The sequence below is a fragment of the Anomaloglossus baeobatrachus genome, chromosome 4, assembly GCF_048569485.1.
Source record: "Anomaloglossus baeobatrachus isolate aAnoBae1 chromosome 4, aAnoBae1.hap1, whole genome shotgun sequence".
Classification (NCBI taxonomy): domain Eukaryota; kingdom Metazoa; phylum Chordata; class Amphibia; order Anura; family Aromobatidae; genus Anomaloglossus; species Anomaloglossus baeobatrachus.
In genome coordinates, this window is record NC_134356.1 from 187,370,675 (window position 1) to 187,382,716 (window position 12,042).

Sequence of the window (12,042 nt, forward strand, 5' to 3'; positions counted from 1 at the left end):
TGGAGAAAAAGTGGAGAAAAAGTGGAGAAAAAAATGGAGAATAAGTGGAGAAAAAGTGGAGAATAAGTGGAGAAAAAGTGGAGAAAAAGTGGAGAAAAAGTGGAGAAAAAGTGGAGAAAAAGTGGAGAATAAATGGAGAAAAAGTGGAGAATAAGTGGAGAATAAGTGGAGAAAAAGTGGAGAAAAAGTGGAGAAAAAGTGGAGAAAAAGTGGAGAAAAAAATGGAGAAAAAGTGGAGAATAAGTGGAGAAAAAGTGGAGAAAAAGTGGAGAAAAAGTGGAGAAAAAAATGGAGAAAAAGTGGAGAATAAATGGAGAAAAAGTGGAGTAAAAGTGGAGAAAAAGTGGAGAAAAAGTGGAGAAAAAGTGGAGAAAAAATGGAGAAAAAGTGGAGAAAAAGTGGAGAATAAATGGAGAAAAAGTGGAGAATAAGTGGAGAAAAAGTGGAGAAAAAAATGGAGAAAAAGTGGAGAAAAAGTGGAGAATAAGTGGAGAAAAAGTGGAGAAAAAGTGGAGAAAAAGTGGAGAAAAAATGGAGAAAAAGTGGAGAAAAAGTGGAGAAAAAGTAAAGAAAAAAATGGAGAAAAAGTGGAGAAAAAGTGGAGAAAAAAATGGAGAATAAGTGGAGAAAAAGTGGAGAATAAGTGGAGAAAAAGTGGAGAAAAAGTGGAGAAAAAGTGGAGAAAAAGTGGAGAAAAAGTGGAGAATAAATGGAGAAAAAGTGGAGAATAAGTGGAGAATAAGTGGAGAAAAAGTGGAGAAAAAGTGGAGAAAAAGTGGAGAAAAAGTGGAGAAAAAATGGAGAAAAAGTGGAGAATAAGTGGAGAAAAAGTGGAGAAAAAGTGGAGAAAAAGTGGAGAAAAAAATGGAGAAAAAGTGGAGAATAAATGGAGAAAAAGTGGAGTAAAAGTGGAGAAAAAGTGGAGAAAAAGTGGAGAAAAAGTGGAGAAAAAATGGAGAAAAAGTGGAGAAAAAGTGGAGAATAAATGGAGAAAAAGTGGAGAATAAGTGGAGAAAAAGTGGAGAAAAAAATGGAGAAAAAGTGGAGAAAAAGTGGAGAATAAGTGGAGAAAAAGTGGAGAAAAAGTGGAGAAAAAGTGGAGAAAAAAATGGAGAAAAAGTGGAGAAAAAGTGGAGAAAAGTAAAGAAAAAAATGGAGAAAAAGTGGAGAAAAGTGGAGAATAAATGGAGAAAAAGTGGAGAAAAAGTGGAGAAAAAGTGGAGAAAAAGTGGAGAAAAAAATGGAGAAAAAAATGGAGAAAAAGTGGAGAAAAAGTGGAGAAAAAGTGGAGAAAAAGTGGAGAAAAAAATGGAGAAAAAGTGGAATAAAAGTGGAGAATAAGTGGAGAATAAGTGGAGAAAAGTGGAGAATAAGTGGAGAAAAAGTGGAGAAAAAGTGGAGAAAAAGTGGAGAAAAAGTGTAGAAAAAAATGGAGAAAAAGTGGAGAAAAAGTGGAGAAAAAGTGGAGAAAAAGTGGAGAAAAAAATGGAGAAAAAGTGGAGAAAAAGTGGAGAATAAATGGAGAAAAAGTGGAGAAAAAAATGGAGAATAAGTGGAGAAAAAGTGGAGAATAAGTGGAGAAAAAGTGGAGAAAAAGTGGAGAAAAAGTGGAGAAAAAGTGGAGAAAAGTGGAGAATAAATGGAGAAAAAGTGGAGAAAAAAATGGAGAATAAGTGGAGAAAAAGTGGAGAATAAGTGGAGAAAAAGTGGAGAAAAAGTGGAGAAGAAGTGGAGAAAAAGTGGAGAAAAAGTGGAGAAAAAAATGGAGAAAAAGTGGAGAAAAAGTGGAGAATAAGTGGAGAAAAGTGGAGAAAAAGTGTAGAAAAAGTGGAGAAAAAAAATGGAGAAAAAGTGGAGAAAAAGTGGAGAATAAATGGAGAAAAAGTGGAGAAAAAGTGGAGAAAAAGTGGAGAAAAAGCGGAGAAAAAAATGGAGAAAAAAATGGAGAAAAAGTGGAGAAAAAGTGGAGAAAAAGTGGAGAAAAAGTGGAGAAAAAAATGGAGAAAAAGTGGAGAAAAAGTGGAGAATAAGTGGAGAATAAGTGGAGAAAAAGTGGAGAATAAGTGGAGAAAAAGTGTAGAATAAGTGGAGAATAAGTGGAGAAAAAGTGGAGAAAAGTGGAGAAAAAGTGGAGAAAAAGTGGAGAATAAGTGGAGAATAAGTGGAGAATAAGTGGAGAATAAGTGGAGAAAAAGTGGAGAATAAGTGGAGAATAAGTGGAGAATAAGTGGAGAATAAGTGGAGAATAAGTGGAGAATAAGTGGAGAAAAAGTGGAGAATAAGTGGAGAATAAGTGGAGAATAAGTGGAGAATAAGTGGAGAAAAAGTGGAGAATAAGTGGAGAAAAAGTGGAGAAAAAGTGGAGAAAAAGTGGAGAAAAAAATGGAGAAAAAGTGGAGAAAAAGTGGAGAATAAATGGAGAAAAAGTGGAGAAAAAAATGGAGAATAAGTGGAGAAAAAGGGGAGAATAAGTGGAGAAAAAGTGGAGAAAAAGTGGAGAAAAAGTGGAGAATAAATGGAGAAAAAGTGGAGAAAAAAATGGAGAATAAGTGGAGAAAAAGTGGAGAAAAAGTGGAGAAAAAGTGGAGAAAAAGTGGAGAATAAATGGAGAAAAAGTGGAGAAAAAAATGGAGAATAAGTGGAGAAAAGTGGAGAAAAAGTGGAGAAAAAGTGGAGAAAAAATGGAGAAAAAAGTGGAGAAAAAGTGGAGAATAAATGGAGAAAACGTGGAGAAAAAGTGGAGAAAAAGTGGAGAAAAAGTGGAGAAAAATTGGAGAAAAAGTGGAGAAAAAATGGAGAAAAAGTGGAGCACCCTTTGGTGCCTTTCATGTGGCACTAAGGGGTGCTTAGCTTTGTATTTAGCCAAAAAAAAGAAAAAAAAAAATGACGTAGGGTTCCCCCTAGTTTTGTAGCCAGCTTGGGTAAAGCAGACGGCTGCAGCCTGCAGACCACAGCTGGCAACCTCACCTTGGCTGGTAATCCAAAACTGAGGGCACCCCACGCTGTTATTTTAAATTAAATAAATAATTTAAAAAAAAAAACACGTAGGGGTCCCCCAAAATTGGATCACCAGCCAAGGTAAAGCAGACAGCTGGGGCCTGATATTCTCAGACTAGGGAGGTCCATGGTTATTGGACTCTCCCAAGCCTAAAAATAGCAGGCCGCAGCCGCCCCAGAAGTGGCGCATCCATTAGATGCGCCAATCCTGGTGCTTCGCCCCAGCTCATCCCGCGCCCTGGTGCGGTGGCAAACGGGGTAATATATGGGGTTAATACCAGATGTGTAATGTCACCTGGCATCAAGCCCTGGGGTTGGTGAGGTCAGGCGTCTATCAGATACCCGACATCACCAACCCAGTCAGTAATAAAAAAAAATAGACGACAAACACATTTTTATTTGAAAAAACACTCCCCAAAACATTCCCTCTTTAACCAATTTATTAGAAAGAAAAACAAATCCAGGTCTGGTGTAATCCAAGGGGTTGCCATGACGATCCACACTGTCCCAGTCAATGAAGAGCAGGATGTTCCCCATTGGCTGGGAGAGCAGTGCAGTGACCTGAGCTAACATCAATGGGTCAGCCCAGGTCACTGCAGGGCATGACAAGTGCTGCTGTCAGCGAGGTACATTACCTGCGCTGATCTCCAGCACACTGACAGCCCCTGTCACTGAGGTCAATGACCGGCGCCTTCACATCAAGTATCGCGAGACGTCCGTGACGTCACCGCCAGTGTCAGTCTCGGGTCGGAAGCGATAGGTGATGTGACAAGCGGCGGCCATGGAGGACAGTGACAGCGCTGAGGTCGGGATGGCGGGACTTCATCACCGCAGGTAAGCCGATCGGGGGGGTGGGGGGCTTGGGGGGTGTGCGTGTGTGAGAGTGTGTGTGTGTGCGTGTGTGTATATGTATGTATACATGCCGCGGGCAGGAGGGGGTGGAGTGAGCTGAGCGGGAAGTGTGGGCTTCCTGCACGTAACTAAGATAAACATCGGGTTACTAACCAAAGCGCTTTGCTTGGATACCCGATGTTTATCTTGGTTACCAGCTTGTGGCAGGCTGCCAGCGATGGCTCCTGCACACTGTAGCTGGGAGGGGGGGGGGGTGTGCGTGAGTGAGAGTGTGTGTGTGTATATGTATGTATACATGCCGCGGGCAGGAGGGGGCGGAGTGAGCTGAGCGGGGAAGTGTGGGCTTCCTGCACGTAACTAAGATAAACATCGGGTTACTAACCAAAGCGCTTTGGTTGGATACCCGATGTTTATCTTGGTTACCAGCTTCTGGCAGGCTGCCAGCGATGGCTCCTGCACACTGTAGCTGTAAAAAGCCCTGCTTTTTGCTGCTAGAACCGTTCTCGAACGTATCTAGAACTATCGAGCTTTTGCAAAAAGCTTGAGTTCTAGTTCGATCTCGAACAGCCCCAAAAATCACTCGAACCTCGAACTGGAGAACCTCGAACCGCGAACCGCGCTCAACTCTAGTTAAGGGCACATACCCAATAGTGAGATAGAGCTGGTGTATGTTACTTTTGGAGATTACATGAAAGAATTTACGTGAAAACATTGTGTGGCACTCCGATGTCCCTGAGAAGAGACGTACATGAAGGCCTCTTGAGTCTAATGTGCCCATTTTGAGGAAGTGAGTCTTTGTAGTATTTTCCTTTGCCAGGGAAGTCCAAAATTGTGAGGTTCACCAATGCCCCTGCATACAGACGTGCATGATGGCCTGTAAACCTGAAGTGCCCATTGTAAGGAAGTGGGTCTATTGTAGTATAGCCCTTTGGAAGGGCAGCCAAAAATTGGGAGGCTCCACATTGTCCCTGGATAGAGAGGTGCATGATGGCCTGTAAACCTGAAGTGCCCATTGTAAGGAAGTTGCTCTATTGTAGCATAGCCCTTTGGAAGGGCAGCCAAAAATTGGGAGGCTCCACATTGTCCCTGGATAGAGACGTGCATGAGGGCCTGTAAACCTGAAGTGCCCATTGTAAGGAAGTGGGTCTATTGTAGTATAGCCCTTTGGCAGGGCAGCCAAAAATTGGGAGGCTCCACATTGTCCCTGGATAGAGACGTGCATGATGGCCTGTAAACCTGAAGTGCCCATTGTAAGGAAGTGGGTCTATTGTAGTATAGCCCTTTGGCAGGGCAGCCAAAAATTGGGAGGCTCCACATTGTCCCTGGATAGAGACGTGCATGAGGGCCTGTAAACCTGAAGTGCCCATTGTAAGGAAGTGGGTCTATTGTAGTATAGCCCTTTGGCAGGGCAGTCCAAAATTGTGAGGTTCACCAATGCCCCTGCATACAGACGTGCATGAGGGCCTGTAAACCTGAAGTGCCCATTGTAAGGAAGTGAGTCTATTGTAGTATAGCCCTTTGGCAGGAGTCCAAAATTGTGAGGTTCACCAATGCCCCTGCATACAGACGTGCATGATGGCCTGTAAACCTGAAGTGCCCATTGTAAGGAAGTGGGTCTATTGTAGTATAGCCCTTAGGCAGGGCAGCCAAAAATTGAGAGGCTCCACAATGTCCCTGGATAGAGACCTGTTAGGTTCTTAGTACGTCCGTGCTTGCATTTAAAAACCGCACGTGTGTGCCTGTTGGTGGCAGCGTACAGGTGCACTTGTGTGTGTTTTGCACAAACTTGGATATAACACACAAGTCTAGTGAATACACATCAGCACAGCAGTGCAAAATGCGCAAGGGTGTTGGCAACGAACAAGGAAGTGGACGTGAAGGTGGTGCAGGCAGAGACCGAGGTCATGTACAAGCTCTAATTTCGCCACAACAAAGGGCCACATCTACTCGCTCACACATCCTGTCCCAAATTCTTGGGGACCGCAGCAGTACACCGCTCTTGAACCAAGACAGTCAACAGGTTGTTAGTTGGATAGCGGATAATGCTTCCAGTCAGATTGGCACCACCACAAACACTCTGTCTTCCACACGGTCAAGTGTCAGTAGCTGTGATACTGCACCGCACATTTCAGAACCTGATCCTCCTTCCTACCACCAGGCCGAGTACACGTCCACGGACATTACTGATCCCACACTTGGACACTCGGAAGAGCTGTTCACGTTTCCATTCACACATTCTGGCCTCTCACCAGCTCCTGTTGAAGTGGGTCATGACGAGATTGTATGTACAGATGCCCAAATATTTGAGCAGCCACGTTCTCACGAAGTTGGCAACGTGTCTCAACAAGGGGTGGACGATGATGAGACACAATTGTCAGGAAGTCAGGAGCAGGAGCTGGGTGCGGAAGAGGAAGACGACGTGGTGGATAATCCAGTAACTGACCCAACCTAGCAGGAGGATATGCAGAGCGAGGACAGCAGTGCACAGGGGGAGGGAGGCGTAGCATCCCAACAAGCTGTAAGAAGCAGGGTGGTGGCCCCAGGCAGAAGTCAGGCAACCGTTCCCCGGAACAACAACACGACACAAGGTGCCTGTACAAATGTTAGGTCTTCCCGAGTCTGGCAGTTTTTTAAGTTGGCTCCAGATGATTCTAAAAAGGCCATTTGCAACACCTGCCATGCCAGCATCAGCAGGGGTACCAAAACTAGCAGCCTGACCACCACTGGGTTAATATTGTGGAAGCTGGGACCCAGTCTGAGCGAGGGATGGAACACGTCCTTCCCACACCAAGGTTTGCAGGCCCTACCTCAGTCAGGGTTTCACCCACACTCTACAGCTCCGGAATGTCATGCTCCTCAGCCTCCTCCTCCTGCGCATCCTCATCCACTTTACCCTCCACACCAGTCCCAAACTGGAAGCACTGCAGCACTGCCTCGGCGAAGCGTCAACAGGCTGTGCTGAAGCTAATCTGCATAGGTGACAAACCCCACAATGCAGAAGAGGTGTGGACAGCTCTGAAACAGCAGGCAGATCACTGGCTCACACCTCTGAACCTAAAGCCAGGAAAGGTCGTGTGTGACAATGGCCGGAACCTGGTGGCGGCTTTGAGGCGAGGCCAGCTGACACATGGTCCATGCGTGGCCCATGTGCTCAACCTCGTGGTTCAGCGGTTTCTAAAGTCATACCCAGAGCTATCTGATCTGCTGGTAAAAGTTCGCCACCTGTCTGCACATTTTCGAAAGTCACCTACTGCTTCAGCCGGCCTTGCCGGCTTTCAGCGCCATTTGCATCTTCCGGATGAGTTGGAGCAAGAAACAGTAGTGGGTGTGGGTGATAACACACAGTCCAGCCTCGTCTCATCACAACGTGCAGTGGAGGACTATGACGAGGAGGAGGATGAAGACATGGATCAACTCTCCGGCCAAATTGAGGCTATCACATTCAGTCATATCCTCGGTTCAGCGTGGCTGGCTAGAGGACAGGGTAGATGATGAGGAGGAGGAGGAGGAGGACAGCATGTTCAGTCATCGTGTTGGTCAGGATACTGAAGTGATGGCTGTTAAGAGTCTGGCGCACATGGCTGACTTTATGGTAAGCTGCCTGTCTCGTGACCCTCGCGTTAAGAACATCTTGGCCGACAATCATTACTGGTTGGTAACACTGTTAGACCCACGCTAAAAGGAGAACTTTATGTCTCTTATTACCGAGGCGGAGAGGTCAGGCAAAATGCAGCAGTTCCAGAAGGCCATAGTCACGGAAGTAGGCAAAGCATTCCCCTCACAAAACGCTAGCGTCATAGGTCAGGAATCAGTGGACAACCAAGGCGTAGAGCCGAGAGGGGCACAAGTCCAATCCGCCAGAGGTAGGGGAACAGTCTTTAAGATGTGGGACAGTTTTCTCAGCCCCTCACATACCACAGCCCCTGAGGTGCGGGATAGTGCCACAAGAAATCCTAAGTTTGCCCAGATGCTCAAGGAGTACCTTGCAGATCGAACAATTGTACTCCGACATTCCTCTGTGCCTTACAATTAATGGGTATCCAAGCTGGACACGTGGCATGAATTCGCTCTCTACGCCTTAGAAGTCCTGGCCTGCCCTGCCGCTAGCGTTTTGTCAGAGCGTGTTTTTAGTGCCGCAGGTGGAATCATTACAGATAAACGCACCCGCCTGTCAACTGAAAATGCTGACAGGCTGACTCTGATCAAGATGAACAAGGGTTGGATTGGGCCAGACTTCACCACACCACCAGCAAATGACAGCGGAATTTAAAGTTTGTAACGGTAATTTGCCATGTACCTCCACTCACCCATGGTAACACACTTCTGGACTTTGGCTAATCGCTGGACTGCTCCTCCTTCTCCTCATGCGCCACCATGATGACCGTTACAATAGTTAGGCCGTTGATTAAGGTATACCCCCAGTGGTAAATTTTTTCGCCCATTGTTTCAGAATGGGCATTACAACGACAGGAGACCCGCTCCTTTGCAATGGGAACAATGTTTTGAGGCCCTCATGCACATCTCTATCCAGGGACAATGTGGAGCCTCCCAATTTTTGGCTGCCCTGCCAAAGGGCTATACTACAATAGACCCACTTCCTTACAATGGGCACTTCAGGTTTACAGGCCCTCATGCACGTCTCTATCCAGGGACAATGTGGAGCTTCCAAATTTTTGGCTGCCCTGCCAAAGGGCTATACTACAATAGACCCACTTCCTTACAATGGGCACTTCAGGTTTACAGGCCATCATGCACGTCTCTATCCAGGGACAATGTGGAGCCTGACACTGCCACCGACTGCCACACACGTGCGGTTTTTAAATGCAAGCACGGACGCAATAAGAACAGGTTTTTAGGAGCAACAATTACTGAGAAGTTTGACACTATCAGACACTGCTGACTGACGTGTATTATTCACTAGACTTGTGCGTTATATACTAGTTTGTGAAAAACGCACACAAGTGCACCTGTACGCTGCCACCGACAGCCACACACGTGCGGTTTTTAAATGCAAGCACGGACGCAATAAGAACCTAACAGGTTTTTAGGAGCGACAATTACTGAGAAGTTTGACACTATCAGACACTGCTGACGTGTATTATTCACTAGACTTGTGCGTTATATACTAGTTTGTGAAAAACGCACACAAGTGCACCTTTACGCTGCCACCGACAGCCACACATGTGCGGTTTTTAAATGCAAGCACGGACGTAATAAGAACCTAACAGGTTTTTAGGAGCGACAATTACTGAGAAGTTTGACACTATCAGACACTGCTGACGTGTATTATTCACTAGACTTGTGCGTTATATACTAGTTTGTGCAAAACGTGCACCTGTACGCTGCCACCGACAGGCACACACGTGCGGTTTTTAAATGCAAGCACGGACGCAATAAGAACCTAACAGGTTTTTAGGAGCGACAATTACTGAGAAGTTAGACACTATCAGACACTGCTGACTGACGTGTATTATTCACTAGACTTGTGCGTTATATACTAGTTTGTGCAAAACGCACACAAGTGCACCTGTACGCTGCCACCGACAGGCACACACGTGCGGTTTTTAAATGCACGCATGGACGCACTAAGAACCTAACAGCTTTTTAGGAGCGACAATTACTGAGAAGTCTGACACTATCAGGACTGTTTTAGACTGTGTACACCAGCCCCAGATATGATGAAGGCTGTTATACGGTCACCACTAGGAATGGCTAGATACCCTGCCTGCCTGTATACAGCTACAATAGTCCTGAGAAGGACTCTTCTGGTCACTAGCCTGTATTCCGACCTGGCTATACCCTGCCTGCCCTGCCTGTATACAGCAACAATAGTCCTGAGAAGGACTCTGCTCCTGTACTCCGACCTGGCTATACCCTGCCTGTATACAACTACAATAGTCCTGAGAAGGACTTCTGGTCACACTGTTTGCAGCCCTGCTACGGAAATAACTATAAAGGGCCGCAAACCTTTCCCTGAAGCAGCAACACTCTCCCTGCACTGACTGTCTTGATGGCTGTGTGCAGAGCACAGCGCGCCCACCGGTATAAAGGCTCGGTCACGCTGTGCAGGTCGGCCAATCACTGCAATTCCACAACTAACAGGGCTGTGGCATTGCAGTGGTCTGCCAGCCAATCCCTGCATGAGGGCTGGCTCTCAAAAGAGCGCCAACATGCAGGGATGAAGACCACGAGTACAGCACGAGTATCGCGAGATTACTCGGTACCCGCCGAGTAGCCCGAGTACAGTGATACTCGTGCGAGTACCGAGTAGTGACAATCATACTTGCTCAACACTAACCTTTAATGATTAAGTTAAAAGGCCCAAAAAGGACACACAAGAATTAGATTAAAATTTGAAACACGGTACCATAATAGGTCAGGGAGCAGTGACAGTTAATAAAGATATTGTTAATCTAGGTACTTATAGGGAAATGACCCTGATGAGGCCTAGAAGTCCCTACCTAGCAATGGAGGGTGTGACACCATAACTGTTTCGGGCGTCCCCATTCACCGTCTGGAAGTCTAGACCAACCCTACAGTGACCGTGTCCAAACTGACACACCTATCACCAGAGGTAATAAAAAACAAAATTACTTATCTGAAAAGTCATTTTTCATTCTCATAGCATCCCGAAATTCATGTCTGTAGCAACTTTGGAAATATATTTACTTTTTTCTCTCGCTGTATGTGTTTTTTGTTTCATGTTTTGTTTCACATCGGTAGACTTTATTGTTTATTGTTTCCATTATTAAAATCCATATAAGTAAAAAAAGAAAGCATCTTTCTAAACTCACTTAAGTCTGTTTAGCAGTAAACTGCACTGAAGATGATAAGTTCATGTACTGGTCAGGGCTTCTTAAATTCTGCTCCCTTTGTTGTTACGTATGAAAAATGTAAACTCATTCTCTAATAGGCTTATCATGGAACAGTGAGTCAGTATAGTCCATGTCTATATTAGTAAATACCACAATGCTAGAAGAATCTCTTATTTTATGTGATTGTGCATGGACAAGAAATAAATGAATAGAATTCATTTTCCTATAATGAAGCATGCAATGGTGCTTCAGTTGGAGGTTCTGTGCACTGGGGTAAGTAGGACACCTTTCAGCTTTTAAAAAAATTGTTCAACAATTGGGTTCCAATAGGGCACAGAGTAGTTAAGTAGTGGAAATAGCCCACAGCGGAGGAGCCAGGCCCTTGGAGAACAGGACTGACGCCATCTTAGAGTCAGATAGGGTTTGACTTGAGTTGAGAACTCAGCGCCACATAATTGGTCCCTTTTTCTGTTCTTCAAAAGTTGGGAGGTATGTATATGTTGTCAATGGCTGGGATAAGATGTCAGCAGCCAAGACATGTGAACCTAGGAGGAACATAGAAACAGGTACAGAGCAGGAATACCAACAAAATCAGGAATCATGGCTTCAGGCAAGAACCAGGCCTCAAGACATCTTCAGTCAGGGATGGAAGTTGTTGTAAGACAACTCTATGGTAAAGTAAGTAAGAAGGTAAAGTAAAGCAGAATAGTAACCTACAATTATGAAGATCCCTGAATTTCCATAACCATTCTTGCATTTCCTTTCCTCATCAGATCTTTAATATCCTATAAACGGAATTTAGACATATGCTTATCCATTATTCATAAGCTATAAAATAATACTGGCTAGTTTTCAGTACCTTCATAAAATTCCCCTACCACAGCCTGAAGGGACTTTGTTTGTTTAATGATCTTTGATTAAAAAGTACTTAAAATACTTGAAATTAAGTATTCATGACAACAATCTGGCTCCCAGCCTAAAGCATGGAGTGTAGAGTATGTACTGTATCATTTCTGCCTTAGCGGGCCTGCATCTGCTGTTCATAGAGAAATAATCATAGTTTACGTAATGCTCTTCCCAATGAAATACATGAACTGATTTGTTTCATTGTTCGAAATTTTGAAAGATAAATGATGTGTTATATTTTTAGAAAAACTTCATGTACAGTAGCATTAGATTGTCACAGCAATTAATTTTTGCCAAGTCTTTCCTCCTTTTTTCTTTGAACTGCATGCCATATTATATGCTAAAACATATCTAGAAGCATGTAGAAACCACATAAAAATACAATTTTTTGGCATAAAAATATGGGTATTTAACATTACTCTACATAAATCCCAGAAAATACCACTAATCTTATGAGTATGCTAGAGACGTC